The sequence below is a fragment of the Natrix helvetica genome (assembly GCF_964273705.1).
Source record: "Natrix helvetica genome assembly, chromosome: 1".
Taxonomy (NCBI): Eukaryota; Metazoa; Chordata; class Lepidosauria; order Squamata; family Natricidae; genus Natrix; species Natrix helvetica.
The window spans coordinates 361,451,589-361,467,479 of NC_138548.1; positions in this window are offsets into that span (position 1 = coordinate 361,451,589).

Below are 15,891 nucleotides of genomic sequence, written 5' to 3' on the forward strand. Positions count from 1 at the left end.
CTGTGTATGTGGGTGTGTCTGTCTCTCACTCATTCACTTAATCATTCACTCTGTGTGTGTGTGTCTCTCTGTCTGTCTATCTTTCTCTCCCTCCCTCCCCCTCTCTGTCTCTCTCTGTCTCTCTCTCTGTGTGTGTCTGTCTGTCAGTCTCTCTCTGATTCCCTCCCTCACTCCCTCTCTGTTCCTCTCTCTGTCTGTCTGTCTCACTCACACACACACACACACACACTGTGGTCACCTTGTTGAGTGTTCCAATCACATTTGAAACACTCAACAACTGGCCTGCATTTATGGTATTTTGCAGCATTCTGCAGTCATAGGACCAAAATTGGTTGTCACTCGCCCAGGCTTTTGCAGAAGCTTCCCTCCGAAGCCCGAGAGGAGGGAGGGGAGCGGGCACCCGGCACACAGAAGAGCCGCATTAAAGCGTGTAAAGAGCCGCATGTGGCTTGCGAGACGCGGGTTGCCCACCACTGCATTAGACAAATCCTGCAATATAGGCATAAATGAAACAGGAAAAGAAAGAGTGAATACACTTAGAACTGTAAAGAAAAGGAATGCAATCCCATCATAGTGAATGATTTATGACTCAAATTGACAATAAGGAGCCGTGTTGAAAGGCAACATAGTTGTCCGCAGTATTTTTGTTCCAGTGGTGATCAAACTAATGAGATGGTCTCCTGGCCTGTAATAACTCCATGGCTTTTTTTTCATCCTGATGCTTGAAATTCAGTGGACACTTCATTCTAAGCTTCCCAGAGTTTGCTTGGGATATCAGCAGCATCAGAAAAAGAATGAGGAGGTTCATAATTTATAGGGCTTGAACAAAAGAAAACATGATTCTACATAATTTTCCACAAGTGACAGATGTATGGGATATCTGAAATTTCCCAGCTAAGCTATCGTTCTTGAAGCTTACAAGTGTATTCAAAAACTTTCAGAATCCCTACACTATGCTGTAATTGCTGAAATAGCAAGTTCTCACAAGTGTCAAAGAAATGACCTAAAAAGGAGAAAAATATGCTTACTTAACATTAAAAAAGACGCCTAGACTGTCATGTTAAAAGTGCTAATATCGTGTTTTAAAATGGTAATAATGAAGCCTGAAATTCAAGGCAACACTATAACTGTTAAATAGATACCATAAGAATGAAAGACAAACTTCTTTATTTAATCATGATTATAAAGTGTTTATATTAATTTTGATTGACTGATTATAAAAATTACAAAACTTTATTTGTAAAGTTCAGTGTATATTTTTACCTAAAAGACAATGTGAAAGCTATATTTGATGTAATAGAATATTTACAACAACTTAATAAAAAACAAGCTGGGTTCATAGTCCTAGATGCAAAGGAAACTATTTGGCAATCTGAGGAAGATGGACGGTTAGAAAATTTGAAAAATAAATAAATAAATTTGAATATAACGGCATAAAATATATTGACTTTAGCAAAAGAAAAATCATTAAGAAATTAAGAGGATATATACGTTTCAGAAGATCAAATTATGGTTAATGGTAATGTAAGCAAATCATGTGATATCTACAGGGGGATAAGACAAGATTGTCGACTGCACTCTTTGTAGTTATTTTGAGGTGTTGATCTGTCAAGGCCCAGGAAAAAGGTGAACAGAAAAGAGGTTCCATTAGGTTAGTTGCCTAGCAACAGAGTCAAGATTCTGACCAGTGACAGTTGGCTGCAGCAACATTCCAAGGAGTGACAGTTGATAGAAGAAACTGGGTTCACTCTCTTCTCATTGCTGTAAATGACATTTAATGCTCAAAAGTGATCCCTGTGTATGAATTTCACTCTTGAACCTCAGATGCTTGAACTGGCTGACACTTCGATCTTGGACCAACTTTGAATTTGAACCATCTGAAATGACTCTTTTGCTAGCTCTTTTGCTTTTCTTTGAAAAACAGACTCGGCAGGCAAACCCTGGTTTTGTATGACATTTTTTTCTATATATCATTAGAAGAAAATTCTGGTTCAAATCCAGGCTGGGTCTTCCCAAAAGCACCCAGTGCAAATTGCTTGAGGCAGAGTTCATTTGACACGGTTACTTTTATAGAGCACTGGAAGCCAAGATGGAGAAGATCTGCACAACTACCATGGATTTTCCTTTGGTTCTTAGATAGGTGGCAGGAAGGAGACCCAGAGACTGCAAAAGACCAGCATACTGAATGTGATTAGCTTGGCTTCGTTAAAAGCCCCAGGCAGGTTCCTAGCCAGAAAAGCTATGGTGAAGCAAATAACAGCTAGGAAACACATAGAGCCGAGCACAACATAAAACATTGTGACACACTGTATTTTGCTCTGGGAGGTCGGGGGGAGGCAGGGTGGGAAGAGGGAAGGATAAGGGGGGTGATAATTGTAAAATTTATTTAAAAATTTTAATTAAAAAAACAATGCTCAGGAAAGGAGGCAGCAAGAAAAAAGAAAAAAAATATTGTAACACACCCCTTATTGAATTGAAGGATGATCTCTCCAGGTTGGGAGTGGAGATCAATGTCAGGGAATGGGGGAGAAAATCCCAGCCAAATGACACAGATGACAATTTGGATACCAGAACCAGAAAGGATGATGGAGTTGGCCAAGCTCTTCCCCAACCACCTTCTCATTCTGTTTCCTGGTTTTGAGGCTAGGAATGCCAACACCACTGTGAATGTTTTGGCCAACACAGAAAACACAGCTACTGAGAAGACAATGCTGAACACCAGTGTAGTATACTGCAGTGGTTATTAAGCTGGCTGAGAAATATATCCAAGGTGGGCTGATTGAGTGGTCAAACAAACATGAACAATTGGATTTGTCACAGTATTCTGCTTTGGGTTCTGTATTCACCAACATTTTTATTAATGACTTTGATGAAAGGAGAAAGAGAAGGTATCTTAGAACTTGGAATTGAATTCTAATAAGGTATTAAAGACCACCAAAGGGGCCATTGAGGCTTTGGACTATAACTGTGCCCATAAATTTGTCTAAATCAAGATGGATTAAAATATTTTTAAGTGCATATCTTGAAAGGGAGTGAAACATGTCTTGAAGGACTGACATTGCATTTTGAAATAAGCATCTCTAGCAGAAAAGGGGCATGATAGCAGAAAGGTCAGAGTCTGAAATTAGACATATAATGCCAAAAATTTAGGCCAAGCCAGGAATTCTCTGTATTTAGGGCCTCTGGTTTTGGGTAGGACATAACTTTATATTAATCCTTGTATTTCCCATTTACAGGATTGTTTTCTGGCATGACAATTGATTAAACTCCCTGGAAGAGAAAAGAGGGGGGAAGAAATCCCTAATGACTCCATAATTATAGGGGACAAGTGGAATACATGCTATAGCAGCTTTGCTATAGAGGTGAGCCTGTAAACAAGAACTGACTTTCATGTTTTCACAGCCTTGGATTCTACTCAAGGAGGGGTAAAATGATTTTCTTGCTGAAAGGAATCAATGCTGAGATTTGGTGATAAAAGAGCAAGCAACACTGGTCAGCTAAAATCCATGTTTGCTGGAGTCCTAAAGGAGTTCCATGCAGATTTAGATTCTGAATCATGGGAGTCTAATTTGTTGGCTTGCCTGGGACACATTGAGTGAAGAGGAATTGACATGGGCTGCATATAAAATATGTAATATAGTCAATGTATATAAATAAACTCCCTCTGTTTTTTTAAAAAGTATTTTTATTATATCTTGTGAGGCCATATTACTAGTCTCAGGCTGGGTCTCCTGTACCTTTTCTGGCTTTAGGGCAGATTTGGCTTTTGATAGGAGGTCAAGGACCCACCACAAAATGGGGATACAATGGTGTGGCCAGTCCCCAAAGAGCAACTACAGCAGACCTAGGAAATCAATGTCTGGTTATCAGGAATTTGCAGCATGTTAAAAACTTCCACAAAAGCGACCATATTGCTACATAGACACCGTGTAGGAAATATATGGGGAAATCACTTTCACAGGAGAGCCAGAGTGATGGAAACAGACAAACCCCCTCCCCTTTTTCTTAAGTTCAACAGCTTTGTTGCAATCATAGAACCAAGGAAACACAACAAAGACATTTCACTGGGACAAGCCAGACAATCATTCCTTGAGCTAAAATGCTAAGTTTGATATTTATTAATAAAGAAATACTATGGAGAATTAAATCTGGTGGAGATAAATGTATATAAACAAATGTAAAAACATATAGACATTATTTGTACGTATGTATACATATGCCTACCGAGAACACAAAATTAGACAATGAAAACGTATATCATATTATTCAATACATAAGCCGTAGTTTTGCATAGTGCCAAAGCTATCAACAAGAATGTAGCAAGGGACTAGCTCACTTTCACTGTTTGTGTGACAGTGTAGTCATGTGTGAAATTCGTGATTGGTGACTGATAACTCCAGACACATTGTCTCCATGATATTCCAGAACTGTTTTATCATCATGATCATTGTAGGATTTATGGCTAAAGATTGGGGATCCACAGTAGGGAAAGCGCAAGGATCAAAACAGCCATATCTTCCCATGACAGCATCTCCATAACTATGGGGGCTTCTGCTGCATCCTTAAGAGTGTGCAATAGATTGGGATAAAATGGGACAATCAAATTGAAACAAAGATATGGCACTTTGTTTTTATACATGCAAAGAACACCAAGATGAAAGGGCTCACAAACAGAAACGATGGAAGAATGCCAATGCCACACCTAATGCCAATTTTGTTGCAGAATTTGGACTGATTGCCAACTCTTCATCAGAGTTTACCTATGAAAGTACTCTGAATAACTTTTGGAGTCATTTTATTTTATTTGTTAAACAAACAGATCCTAAACAAATTAAATCCTTGCAAACCCAATAACTCACTATGTTCTTCATCCTCCCCTCTGCACATGGAACCAAGGAATAACTTCAGGATCCTCAGAGGATAAGATGCTTCTCGCTATAATTATCACCACCCTAGTCATTGACTCATTTTCTGCTACTTCTCCAGTGATTTCCTTGGATGTCAACAAAGACTGAAACAACATGGAAGGGATATTGCATCAGGAAAGGATGAAATAGAAAATAAAAAGGATATATTCCTCGGGTGACACTATGTTTAGCAGAGATTTTGGGATAGGCAGGGTCTGTGCTCTTGAATGTACCTTTCTCTCCTTTCAAATGAAACATTTTTTCTCTGTCTAAATGAGAGAAGTGAAAGTGGCTTGAATTTTTTGCTATTCTTTGGTAACAGGAAGAGGATTGATTCAGCTCTATAAATTATAGATTTCCTCCTTCTGCATCTGATGCTGCTGGTATCTCACCAAATTTCTGGGATTAGTTTAAAATGAAGTGCCCGCTAAGTTTCAAGAACCTGGATGGAAAAAACCCATGGAGCTTTTACAAGCCAGGAGACCATCTCATTAGTATAGTCATCACTGAAACAAAAATACCATCTATACCTACTTATCACCTACCTTTCAACTTGGCTCCTTATACTCATTCTTACTCGTAAGTCACTCAAGGTGGTGGAGTTGCGTTCTCTCCATTTGCAGTTCTAACACTCTTTTTCATTTTTTCCTTATTTCACTTGATATATTGTAGTACCTAAATTCTTGGATCATTTTCATTGCTTCCCTCATTTGTCTTATTTTGTGAAGGAGGCAAAATTCCAAAGATGGGGCAGAAAAAAGGCTGAAAGAAGTCCAATTTATTTTCCTCTTCTCATCCAATCTGGAGTTCAGCACTTGAATAATGTGTTTTGTTTATAGTACTTACTGAATAGGTTGTAATGCCCTCTGCTGAGCCCGGGTCCATATTTTTGCAAAGGCTTGTTGATATTCAATACCTGATTCTTATTAAAAATAGACTTATTTTTAGAATGGCATTTTGGACCACATGAAAAATAATAAGTGATTAATGATTGAATAATTTTCAATCATCAATGATTGAATAATTTTGAATCCTGATTACTGGGCAGATGAGACCTAGAACTGTTACAAATAATGATCTATGTGGAGAGATCCATTTCATCTTCTTAATGCTCATAAAATTAAATGCTGATGGGTAGCTATCATTTACTTCTAGCTTGGATCTGAATTGCGTAAGAATCACTTGGCTTGGGGAGAGAAGGAGGATTAAATTGAAACAAGTATTTTGCTGTTTGTATTGTTGATAATAACATGATTTTTTTTTACAGGAGAACACAGACAAATCATTTTAAACTGCTAATCCTGATTTTTGCCATTCAAGTGGTCAACAACAATCCCCAGCTCCTACACAATCTCACATTAGGTTACAACATCCACGACAACTATATCAACACACTTGCAACTTCTAATGCTGTGCTTGACATGCTGTCTACTGGAGAAGCCAATGTTCCCAACTACAGCTGTGGAAAGAAGGACAACCTTTTGGCTGTTGTTGATGGAGCTGAAAGGGATATCTCCACCCAGATGTCATCACTAGTAGGCACTTATAAAGTCCCTCAGGTATGTGTGTATGATTGTGTATCTATGTGAAGTGGTTGGGGGTGAGCAATAGAGCCAACAATATTTTGTCTATGGAGCACAAGAGCTGCTTTTCCCCATGATCAGTTGTTGTTGGTATCCTGGTTAGTGATTGGGATTCACAATGAGGAGGGGGCATGGATCAAAGCACAAATATCCTCTCGTGACACCATCCTCATTGCTTTGGGGCTGTCTCCTGCACATTTGTGACCAATCAGAGGGTCTTATGTAAAAAGGATGGTGCAGCTGTGATGGTAATATAGATGCATAATTTTAACCAACAATGGTATTTACACAAATATGTATTTTGTGAAAAAAATCCCAATAATTATTTTATCTATATTTGATCAAACATATGTGTTTTATTGACTTGTTGGGACTACACTTTATTTAAAAAAAACACTGCAAGTGCATTAGACAACATATCAGCTATTTTTCACCCTAACATATACATGATCAAATTCATCCTAAAATAGCTGAAGAGAAATGGAACCCCGGAAGAAGGTGGGTTTTCTTTACACAGTAAACAGAGAAATATTATGGGGGAAACTGATAATATTTAAATTGGACCCCAGACTTTTGGCCCTGATCAAAATCATTTTAAAACTCACTTGCATGAGCCTGCTCTTTGGGATGAATGAAGCCATGAGAAGTGGGATTTATACTCATCAAGGGGAAAACAAAGTTTCAACCATTGTGAGCCTATCTACATATAAATGAGTTACCAGCACAAATGAACGATTCTGAAGTGCACACGTCTAAAGAACAAAATACCTATTATGTCACCATCTTTTATTCTGATTGTACGATATTATTCTTTAATTATTACTCCTTTGTTATTATAACAGTAGGAACTAACTCTTGGTTGGTGTATGTGTGTATGCCATGACAGGGTCTTATTTTCTTTTGACCCCTGAAATAAGCACTTGGCCTTATTTTCGGGGAGGTCTTATTATTTTTGAGGTGTAGGAGGCAGTGAGCATGGTCATCTCATCGCTGCTGCTATGTTGCAATATTTTCGGGGAGGGCTTATTTTAACACATGTGCTCAAAACCTCGATTGGGCTAATTATCTGGGGAGGTCTTATTTCCAGGGAAACAGGGTATATGTCATATATATTACACACACACACACACACACAGAGAGAGAGAGAGAGAGAGAGAGAGAGAGAGAGAGAGAGAGAGAGAGACTTGTTAATGTTTTGCATTTTATATCCTGTTTCTTGATATTGTCTACTAACTGATCAATCATAAACGATTCTGTTTATGAGAACCAAGTTGTTTTGATTCAAAGCTAATATTTCGGACTTGATCTGACTCTGAATATAACATTGCATTCTTCACTGTTTTTCAGGTCAGTGATGTAATTGTTTCAGAGGCTCTGAGTAATAAAAGGCAATTCCCTTTTTTCCACTGGATGCTCCCCAAAGAAGGGATCGTCTACCCACATATTGTCCAAGTCCTCCTCCATTTCAGATGGTTCTTAATTGGACTCTTTACTTCAGACACAGAGAATGGAGAGAATTTCATGAGGACTTTTACTCCAATGCTTGTCAGGAAGGGAATTTGTGTTGTTATATCACAACAATTCTCTGCAAATGGACATACAGCATCCCTCAGAGTTGCCCTCTCTAAGTGGAAACAAGTCAATGTCTTTGTACACTACATAGAATATATTAATATCTGGGACAGAATTCATACTTTCCAATTAACATTTGATGGTATGCCAGGACCTATCGAAGGAAAAGTCTGGATCCTGGCAACCATTGATTATCTGATATTAAAACGCGAGAGTCTTTACAAATATGTCCATAGTATTTGGACTTTTGCTTTTCAGGTGAAAAAAGGGCCAGAGGATGATGCCCTTGAACACACTTTGTTTGTGAACCCTCAATATGAATATCGCTCTTTTCAGTGTTCTTTTTCAAAACAGGTCTTTTCTATCAAAGGCCGGAAAAGATGCATCCAAAAAATGCCTCTGAAGACTGGGAAGGAAAGGAGGAGAATATTGATCCCTTTTCACCACCATTTAAACAGTGTCATTAAGACTCTGGCACAAACCTTGAATGCTGCATATTCCTCCAGATCCAGGAGGAGAAGAAAGGAGGGCAAAGCAGTTTTAGAAGCCCCAAAGCTGCAGCCATGGCAGGTAAGAGATCCTGACAAGGATCCATCAAACCTAGCTCCTGTTGAGTAGGAATCCAAAGAAGACCTAAGCGTAGTACACAAAATTGTCTGCTACAATGTCCTACCTGTCAATGACTACTTCAGCTTCGACCACAATAAAACATGGGCAAACAATAGATACAAACTCAAGGTAAACCGCTCCAAACTCGATTGCAGAAAATATAACTTCAGCAACAGAGTGGTCAAAGCCTGTAATGCTCTACCTGACTCTGTTGTTACATCCTCAAACCCCCGTAACTTTAACCTTAAACTGTCTAGCATGGGCCTCACCCCTTTCCTACAAAGCGCAACAGCGTGCCTACCATCCCTTTCCTATTGTCCCCATTTATTTGTAACCATTTCCTGTGTTTATATCCATGTTGATACTTATACCTGCTATCTCATACATGTTTGCCAAACTAAATAAATAAGATGGAGGTGAATCATCTCACCCTCCTTGTACTACAAAAGGCCAACAGGTTTTGTCAATCTAATCTGTCGGGGCATAATATTCCAAAGAGCAGCCACCATGATAGATATATTTTGATATTAAACACAGCTAATTATAAAGTGACATATGGATTTTTAAATAAATTTCAGTATGTGTAGTTTTCAGATCGGCATCATAAAATTTTACATTTATATATTTGAAGAAGATTATGAGGCCATCTAACCTAACTCTGCAAGAAATTCTTCCTTTCCTTTCCATTTGTTTTGTTTTTCTTTGTTGTTGTTTTTTAGTACAATTTGATAAATCATCAAGATGTATGTTTCAATTTTAAATCTGGTTCATCTTGTATTTACAGATTGTATTCGTTTATTAAAATATAATATACAAAGGGAAATAAAAAGTAATGGAAAACTAGAGGAAGGAAAAAGACAAGAGAATATGTAGGGTAGAAAGGAAAAAAGAAAACAAAAATGTTGACGTAACTCTTTTTAGCACAGTAGAAGATAATATATTACAACCTTAACCTTTTATTTTACACACTAGTATGTACAAGCTAGAGGGAGATCATGAGTTCAAGTCCAATCTTAATCATAAAAACCAACTTTGGGACTTTGGTCCAAGCAGATATTCTCAGCCAGGTTTCCCATTTGGCCTATCTGAGAGAAGATTAGCCTGGCAACTTTCTTTTGGACAAATCCATGCTTACTGGTAATCACCCTGCTTTTTTTCCAACAAGTTTATGAATAATGTCTTAATTTGTTTCTTCATTCAATTTATTTGTGGTCTATCATTAGTTCCCTTTTGGTCAAATTTGGTCAGTTATATCTTGTTAATACACATTTCTTTCAATATATAATTGGCAAACTTATCAGAACTTTTTTCACTTCTGAAGATAGTAGTAACATTTGTTTTCCCAACTCACAATATTTGCAAATTAGACACGAAAGAGTCAAATGCGAAAATACCACCTGGAGTAAGAAACCAAGGATTTTGCTTTTAAAATTCCTGATGTTTTTGTTCTAGTTCCATCCATTTCTGGAGAAGAATGAGTTTTGTAATATTTCCCATCGGAAACTGTACTTGGACCAGAATGGAGATGTAGCAGCAGATCTGAATGCCATAGGTTGGGTGCTTCTTCCCAGGATGGTTCCCATTGACAAGCAAATTGGGAGTTTTGAAAGGCAGAGACTAATCATCAATCATGATACCATGTCATGGCTAAGGTTATGCAACAAGGTAGTAGAAATATTGGTGTACTTCCTTTATTACCAAAAGTTATAGTACCCATTTTAAGTTGCCTAAGCCTAATCACTAAGGTGATTGATTTTCACTGAGAATTGAATGTGGGGTGTAGAAATCTCATTAAAGCATTAAACAATACAATAATACAATACAATAGTAGAGTTGGAAGGGACCTTGGAGGTCTTCTAGTCCAACCCCCTGCCTAGGCAGGAAACCCTATACCGTTTCAGACAAATAGCTATCCAACATCTTCTTAAAGACTTCCAGTGTTGGGGCATTCACAACTTCTGGAGGCAAGCTGTTCCACTGATTAATTGTTCTCACTGTCAGGAAATTTCTCCTCAGTTCTAAGTTGCTTCTCTCCTTGATTAGTTTCCACCCATTGCTTCTTGTTCTACCCTCAGGTGCTTTGGAGAATAGTTTGACTCCCTCTTCTTTGTGGCAACCTCTGAGATATTGGAATAATGCTATCATGTCTCCCCTAGTCCTTCTTTCTCTTAAGCTAAACATACCCAGTTCCTGCAACCGTTCTTCATATGTTTTAGTCTCCAGTCCCCTAATCATCTTTGTTGCTCTTCTCTGCACTCTTTCTAGAGTCTCCACATCTTTTTTACATCGTGGCGACCAGAACTGAATGCAGTATTCCAAGTGTGGCCTTACCAAGGCATTATAAAGTGGTATTAACACTTCACGTGATCTTGATTCTATCCCTCTGTTGATGCAGCCTAGAACTGTGTTGGCTTTTTTGGCAGCTGCTGCACACTGCTGGCTCATATTTAAATGGTTGTCCACTAGGACTCCAAGATCCCTTTCACAGTTACTACTACTGAGTAAGGTATCACCTATACTGTACCTGTGCATTCCGTTTTTGTTGCCTAAATGTAGAACCTTACTCTTTTCACCATTGAATTTCATTTTATTAGATAGTGCCCAATGTTCAAGTTTGTCAAGATCCTTCTGTATCTTAAGCCTATCTTCTGGAGTGTTGGCTATTCCTGCCAGCTTGGTATCATCTGCAAATTTGATGAGTTCCCCATTTATTCCCTCATCCAAATCATTGATGAAGATGTTGAAGAGTACTGGGCCTAAAACAGAGCCTTGGGGTACTCCACTGCATACTTCCCTCCATGTAGATGCAGTTCCATTGAGAACTACACGTTGAGTGCGGTTGGTCAGCCAGTTACCAATCCATCTGGTGGTGATGCTGTCTAACCCACATTCTTCTACTTTATCTAGTAGTAGGTTATGGTCTACCTTATCAAAAGCCTTACTGAAGTCCAAGTAAACTATATCAACGGCATTCCTCTGGTCCACTAATTTTGTCACATTATCAAAGAATGCAATAAGATTAGTCTGGCATGATCTGTTTTTGACAAATCCATGTTGGCTTTTGGCTATTACTTTGTTTGCTTCTAGGTGTTCGCAAATTCGTTGCTTGATTATTTTTTCCAGAATCTTTCCTGCCTTGAAAGACAATGCTTGAAAGACTTTAGTACTATTGACCAAAGTGTCCTAATGTGCTAGAAAATTGAAGAATTTTAAGGCTGATTCAATAATGTCAAACACAGAATGCTTTTTTCAGGGCACAGGTCATAGCCCTTTGGTATAGCCACAGTGGTACTGATAGCCTCCACATCACTTGTTCCTTGTTCTCAAAAGCAAATAAGAAGGCAGTTCTGATAACAGGTGTCTAAATTCAGATTTGGACTAAATCCAATGAAACTAAACCAAGACTGGATAGATGCCCTGTTGGTCACTATAGAAAATAAGCCTTAATCTTCTGACCATGCAGATTGGGGACAGTCAGTGTCCCCTGAAAGAGAAGGTTCATAGCCAGTGATGCTTTTAAGAAGCCAAGACATGGCCAGAGTATATCATTCTTCTCTTTTACCCCACTGAGATTTTGCCCCTTGGAAGGAATTCTAAGTTTTTCAGTTTACTTGAATACATAATAACTGCCAGAAAATGCCCTGACCCAGAAAACTGGAGAACTAGAAGATGACACTCATCCAAAGAAAGTTCTTCCTGATGTTGGAAGTAATGAGAGACAATTTGAAAGCAAACATAATTTAGATTCTTCCTCTGACTTGTAGGACAACATTTCATCTTAAAATACCTTGAATGATATTATTTTTCATGATTTGTTAGCTACCATAAGTTTGTTTAGGCAGATATGAGGCTCCAAATTTAACTAATAATATATGTGAGTTTGTCTTTCCATGGCAGTTGGTGTCATCTAGTTATACTTCTTCAACTGAAAGGATGTTGTCTTGGATACCTAGCTGGGCTTTCAAAATAACCTTTTCCAACAATGGGCTCATAATCATGTTCATCTTGTGCAACAAGAGATGCTTGACTTTTTGAGGCATGTGTTCTCATGACCTTGGCTCTATGTCATCCAACTACAGTTCTAGAAACTAGGCCCTAGGTCATACATTTCTTTCTTCCTAACAGTTTTATTCTATTTTCATAAAACTAACAGAATAAATACCCACACAATCCAATACAGCACAACCAACACAAACTCTAAAAAGAATTACACTGCCAGACATCAAGAATATCTCAGAAACCACAAATAGACTATTACAACCACATGGGATCAGCATAGCAAGCAAGCCAACTAAAGCCCTCCAAAACATCCAAACCAAAAGTCCCACAAACCCCAGAAGAAAAAACAGGTGTCATCTACAACATACAATATAAGAACTGCAACAACCACTATGTAGGACAAACAGGCAGAAGACTGGCAGAACACATCCATGAACACCAACTGGCAATCAGAGGCATGATGAAACTTCTTTAATTTCACAACATAGGCAGATTTAACCATAGTTTCAACTGGAAAATATGTCAATCCTAGACCAGGTCAAATACAAAAAATGCCAAGGAATTCTAGAACTCTGGCACTTTGACAAATCAGCCATCAATAGACACATAGACATTAACAACATCTTCAGACTGTCAGGGGTGGGTTCCAGCTTCTGTTATTGCTGGTTCGCTCAGGGGTGCACTTTGCACTTTGCTTGATATGAGCTATGCATGCATGTGCAGTAATAAAAGAAATGCTTCTGTGCATGCACAGAAGCAAAAAACAAGATGGAGGTGCCTATGGCACCACTGATAGAACCAGTTCGGGAGGGTGGCCAGCCAAGTTACTTGGCTGAACTTGTAGGAACTCACCTGTAGACTATGCAAAAGAAACAGTCAACCAGACCTCTCCACCAGTAATCAGCACTCATATCAGCATAGATGAACTCCAAGGTCAACTTCAAACCAACAAATAAATAAGCAATACCCCAATCAAAAAACTGCCAAAGACCCATTAGTAAGCAGTCCAGCCAAAGAATCCCTAAGACTTCCCCCACCCATACAGACAGACAAGGCACCAGAACATAAAACTGAGAGCAAGCCCCATTCCTTATTAGCACTGATGATGTTATCTAGTTAGGGTAATCTGCCAGAAAACAAGCAAGCTCAGAGAGCAGCAAAGGCCCCTCATTTCAACCCTGAGCTATAAATATTTTCCTTTATTAGAATAAATATTTAACAAATCTTTTAGATTAACATTTATTCTATACAACATAGTACATTAAAATTATACCTATATAAAGAATGGAGAAATATTTTTTTATACAGAAGTAATTGATTACTTGTCACAATATTAAATCTATTCGATCCATTCAGATTTTATTTAAAAAAGACCTCCTTTATTGAAACGTGATATGCGAGAAGAAAAAGAGAGGAACAAAATGAATAATCTGCGAGTAGTTCTATCTCTTACAACTATTTGGAACTAGTTTGAGGTTTCATGTTTATCTAAGTGAAGCCCAATTTGACTACCTTCATTTTCCATGAATGATTTAGTCCTCACATATTGTATTTTATTTGGCATTCCTTCTTTTTCTTCTTAGTCTCTGCCTCAGTCCAAATGTGTGGGAAATTGTCATCCTGGGTTTTTCAAATGGGCTAGAGAAGGAGAGCCGGTTTGCTGCTATGACTGTGTTCCTTGTCCAGAAGGGACCATCTCCAATCAAGAAGGTAGGTAATACCAAAGAAAAATTCAGACCTTATGGAAGTAGATTCATCCAGACCATTTTCATGAAAGTGCACATTTAAAAGACACATTGCTGCACAATTCTTATTTCAAAGGAAGTAGCAAAGTGGGATGATGAAAGAGCTAAGAAGACATAGGTCTATTACTACTGCAAGTGAAAATATATCTTGTTTTTTCGTTTGAATGTGTCTACACTTACCATTCTAAGAGTGTCTGAATTCCTGGAAGCTAGAGCAATTGTCTTAGGTCCACCTTCTAGAAAGATGATTGCAATGCTTTCTACATGGGCCTCCCCTTGTGAATCACTGGGAAAGTATAGATGGTTTATAGTCAGATGATGTGAACAGTTATGGATACACTCATTACACACATATTACCATGGTTCCCAATAACCAGTCCAGATTATTGGCAGGAGCAGTTTTCACTGCCAGCCAATTAGATTTCAAAAAATAGACATCATGTGAGTCCAGTATATTAAGAACTGCATTCTAATAGGACCCAGAAAGTTAGCCTAGAAAGATTAACTGATTAATTATTTACTTCTAGTCTTATAGGTTGCTGTGGAGGATCGGCATATTTTGCTGTAAATCTTTCAGGGAATAAGACTTCCCCAATTTCATAGAAAAAAATGATATTCTTGCCTTCTTTTTCTAGAGAGGTTTAAAAAGTATCATAAAAATGCTGCTGGTAACAGCTGTTATCCCAACAATTTATTCCTTTAAATATAAAAGGACACAACATTTAAGAAAAGTTGTATTTTGGTTTTTTCAGATACAGAAAAATGCACCAAATGCCCAGATGATAAATATCCAAATGAGGACAGAGTCCAATGCATCCCCAAAGTTATCTCCTTTTTGTCTTATGAAGAACATCTGGGTATCATCCTGGTCTCTTTTTCCCTACTCCTGCTCCTAACCACAGGCCTTGTTTTAATTGTATTCATTCAATACCTAGAAACTCCCATTGTCAAAGCCAACAACCGGGACCTCTCTTACATCCTCCTGGTCTCCCTCCAACTTTGTTTCTTGTGTCCTTTTCTCTTCATTGGTAGACCAAGGAAAGCAACCTGCCTTCTACGACAAACAGTGTTCAGCACTGTCTTCTCAATTGCCATTTCTTCTCTCTTGGCCAAAACCATCATGGTGGTGCTAGCTTTCCTGGCCACAAAACCAGGAAACCAAGTGAAGAAATGGTTGGGGAAGGGCTTGGCCAACTCCATCATCCTTTCTTGTTCTATTATCCCAATTATCATCTGTTCCATCTGGCTAGGAGTTTCTTCCCCATTTCCTGACTCTGACTTTCATTCTCAGCCTGGACTAATCATCCTGCAATGCAATGAAGGCTCTGTTGTCATGTTCTACATCACCCTTTCTTATATGGGCTTCTTAGCTGCCACCTGCTTCATGGTGGCTTTCCTGGCCAGAAATCTGCCTGGGGCCTTCAACGAAGCCAAGCTGATCACCTTCAGCATGCTGGTCTTCTGCAGTGTCTGGGT